This window comes from Lepidothrix coronata, unplaced genomic scaffold, assembly GCF_001604755.1.
Source record: "Lepidothrix coronata isolate B3197 unplaced genomic scaffold, Lepidothrix_coronata-1.0 Scaffold23, whole genome shotgun sequence".
Classification (NCBI taxonomy): domain Eukaryota; kingdom Metazoa; phylum Chordata; class Aves; order Passeriformes; family Pipridae; genus Lepidothrix; species Lepidothrix coronata.
This window is the reverse complement of record NW_016690203.1, coordinates 7231312-7235739: the sequence shown is the minus strand read 5'-3', so window position 1 is coordinate 7235739 and position 4428 is coordinate 7231312.

The window sequence follows — 4428 nt, the reverse complement described above, 5'->3', positions numbered from 1 at the left end:
ACATCCTCCTCAGGCGTGTAATGGGGTTATTTTTACTTTCGGTTATCTAGCTTTATGAAGAATCGACACCACTCATACAGCTAGATAACCAAAGATAACAACCAACCCCTGGAGTCTACAGCATCATCAGGAAAAAGCCAACCTCCTCTTCTCCAGGGGTTCGGGGGCACGTGGCTTTTAAGGAATGAACGAGGGAGGAAAATGAATAAAAAGAGATGCAAATATTAGCAGCCAGATCCATAATATGTGCACACAGCTACAGCCCTGGCACTGTTCCCGCAGCCCAGCCAGCCCAGGGCACAGAGTCCTGAGCATCACTGGGACAGGCAGGATCAGGCCCCTCGGAAACACAATTTGGAGCAGAATTACAGGATCACCACGCAGGAGCTGCCTATTTTCTGCCGAGTTTCAATTTGTTTCATTTGCAAACCAAATGATATTCTGCAGGTGCCGAGAATTAAGCCCACATTATTTTTAATAACTATCAAATTAATGCATTCAAACTGGTAATAATCAAAGCAAATATAATTTGCGCCCGCAACTTAAGATATGCAGAGAAGACCGAAAGGACATTTCCCCACCCAGAAACGCGTTTAACGCTCTCTAAACAAAATGACTGCGAGAAAAACCTGCCGGTTAATATAAATAATAACTTGTGATACTTTGGATTCAGCCAAGATCTGGGGGAACAGAAGCGATGAATAAACACAGAAAACACAGAGGAAATGATGAAAGGAGGAAAGAAGGAAGGGAGAGACTCATGCTCGCGGCTCAGGACCCCGGCTCTGCACGGGCACCGGGACCCGCATCCCTCCGTTCGTTCGGGGGGGACCGGAGCTTTCCGCTGGTGTGGACCCGCATCCCTCGCCTTCCTCTCCCCGTATCCCTCCGTCCTTTCTTCTTTCGCGGGGAACACGCATCCCTCCATCCTTCCTTCGTGGGCTCTGCATCCCTCCATCCCTCCTTTCTCCAGGGGTGGGGGAGAACCCTTCTCCTTCTCCGGAGTGACCTGCGTCCCTCCACCTTTCCTTCCTCCGGGAAGGAACGCGCATCCCCGCACCGCTCCTCCTCTCCAGGGCATCCCGCACCCCTCCATCCTCCAGGGGAGGAACCCTCACCCCTCCCCTTCCCCGCGGCACCCCGCAGTCCCAGCCGCCCGCCTCCACCCGCATCCCTCCCCTCGCCGAGCGACCTGCTCCGCTCCCATCCCTCCTTCACCTGCAGCCTCCGCGCGCTGCGGGGAAGACGCGGAGCCCTCGCTCCGCCGCGATGCCGCGGCTCCTCCGCCCCCGCCTTCTCCCGCGAAGCGGAGCATCGGCAGCGCGGGGCCGGGGCCCTGCCGGCAGCTCGGGGCCCTGCCGGCGGCTCGGCTGGGCTCGGCAAGTCTCGGCTGGGCTCAGCACGGCTCGGCTCGGCTCAGCACGGCTCGGCTCGGCTCGGCTCATACCTGCTGCCCGCCCCGCTGCCCGCAGCCTCTGCGCCGGGGGGAGCGCGCGCGGCACTTTTCATTCATGCTTTCCCACTCCCGGCCCTCTCCGGGCGAGCCCATTGGCTCGGCCCCTCCTGACGTCACCCGCCCCGGCTCCCACCCCTCTGCAGCGCCCATCGGTTCATCAATGGGTTTGGGAGGGGCCGCGAGCCGCGCGCACACGCGCGTCGCCACCGCCCGTCACCCCCCATCCCTATCGCCCTGCCCTCGTCCCTCTCACCCCCGTCTCTCTCACCCCCATCACCCTTCCCCATCATCGCCCCCCACCATCGCCACCATCACCGTCTCAACCATCGCTATCACCCACCTCAGAACCACCATCACCGTCGCCATCACCAGCACCATCACCCGCCGTCACTATCACCCGCCGTCACCATCACCCTCATCATCATCACCCTCATCACCATCACCCTCATCATCATCACCCTCATCACCATCACCCTCATCACCATCACCCTCATCACCATCACCCTCATCACCATCACCCTCATCACCATCGCGTGTACCGCCCTCAGCACCATTATCACCACCATCACCCTCACCACCGTCTCATTCACCACCCTCAACACCATCATCCTCATCACCATCCTGTTCACTACCCTCAGCACCATCATCACCACCGTCATCCTCATGTCCACCCCGTTCATCACCCTTGGCACCATCACCACCACCATCCTCATCACCATCACCCTCCTCACCACCACTGGCCACCACCCATGGCCACCACCCACCCCCAACACTAAGTGTCCCCACCACCAGCCATGACCATCATCCCACCTCTCCAGCTCTCCTCCTCTCTGCCCCCAGGCTCAGCCCCCCGGGCTCTCCTTCCTCGGGGAGGGGAACCCCTGCTCATCTGCGCTGCCGCCGCTGTCCCAGTGGTGCCAGTGCCACTGGGGCCCAGCCGGGCTGTGCAGCTTCCAGATGGAATCAAATGCTACTTTATTTTTGTAGTTTTAACCCCACAGGCCACTAACTACTCTGATTTTCCTGCTGTAATACAGATCCCACCAAAAATAAAGCCATGATTTTTCCTTGAACAAGAATGGAGATTGGGGGTTGGTTCCCCCCCCCCCCCCCCCGCATTTTCTCTTAAAATTATTCTTCACCTTGGAATTTTTTTTTCCTAGCATAAAGCCAGCTGGGTTTGGGGCTGTGAGTTTAGAGTGGGAAGTTACGGCTTTTGTCTCCTTCCTGGAGCCAGATTCTCCCACTGTCACCACCAGTGCAGCTGGTGGCATGCCCACCCTGTCGGGGTCCTCTCTCCCAGTTGCCCCTACTGGGAAAATGGGAGCCCACTGGTCTGGCTCCCATCAGGCCCAGCACTTACAGCTCTGCCTGGGAGTGGGAAAAGGGGGCCAGGGGATGTGGAAATAACCCCAGAGAGTGTCCTGTGAGGCATCGAGGCAGCAGAGAACTTTCTCAGCCCTGGGGGTTCCCCAACTTGCCCGGGGGGGTGGTCCCAACAGCTCAGCGTTATGGACAGCCCAAACCATTCTGGCCCCATTTCCCGGGGCTGGGGCTCTGCCCCCCAGGACTGTCGCTGCTCCGCCGACAGCCCCTCCCCGTGGCCTCCAGCCCGGCTTCTCTGTGGGCCCCCGTCTGCACAGAAGGGTTTGGTGTGGGGGGTGTTGTTGCACCTTTCCCCCTTCCCTTCGTCTGCTTCTAGACTTGGTTGGGGAGGAAAATGTAGATTTCAGGAAGACTCTGTGGGTGCTCGCAGGGGATGGAGGGCGGGGTTGGATGCAGCACCTTTTGGAGGCAGCAGGGGATTCCCCCCCACCTGCGACCCCCAACCGAATTGCAGCCCCCAATTTCTTTTAGGCAAAGGGCCCTTCCCACGCCCTCCCGGGGCTGCTCGCGCCCCGGGGCTGGCGCTCCCCGGGATTTCTCCCTCCTTGTTTCCCCGTCACCCACCTGAGCCACGCTCCCCACGCGAGCGGCTTCTCCCCCGTGGGCAGAGCGGGGCTGGGGCCGGCCGGGGGGAAACAGCCACTGGACCCGGAGCCAGGGCTCTCCTGGAAGAGAAGACACAGAAAGGGTCGGTTAAAGAGCCGGCAGCGCCGGGGGTGTCCGCGCAGCCCCCACACGTGGGTGTCGGCGGAGCAGCTCTGCAGGGTCCCGGCGGGGCCGGCTTTAACCATTCCCCAGCCTCGCTGAGGTGGGATTTTAGAGACACAACCACACGCCTTCCCTCTTTTTATTCTCCTTTTTATTAAATCCACATAAAAAAAATAAATCTAAATTTCTATTTCAGGCTTCTCCAGAAATTATAATTATTTTTTAACCCGCCAAAAGAAAAAACACGACGAATTTTGCGATTCATCCTGAGAAAGGCTGCAAAGACACGGATTTCGCTTTCAAACTTGGATTCTCCCCGGGATTACCCCGATGACAGTGCAGTTTTAGTTCAAATTTTATTTAATAATAACATCGCGTTAGAGTCATCCCGATCTGGGAGGATTTAGGGAAGGACACGAGCGATTAACAGAAGATGCTCGGATGTATTTTGAGTCTCTTGGCAAATAAAAACCTGCTCCGTGCTTTGCTGTTTTCCCGAAAAAAAAAAAAATCCAAATCGCCGGGAAACAGAAGGAGCCGCCGCGATCGCGGGATCGCCCCAATAACGGCAAATTTGAGGATTCCCAGCCCTAAAATTTCCACGCACACCAGTGCATAAATAAAAACTTAATTTTCGGGGACTAAAAACGGAGCCGAGCCGGGCAGAACCTGACCCCGTGGGTACCAAGTGGTTTTCTGCAGAGCAGGGAATCCGTGCACGAACTGAAAAATAACCTCAAATAGGCTCGGTTTGATTTTTCCCCGCGCACTCTTTGAGCGCAGCTTCTTCTCCTTCCCCGCGCAGAGGGGAGACTCAAGGACAGACTGCTAGGATGAGGATTTTAAAGACACACACACACACAAAAAAAAAAAAAAAA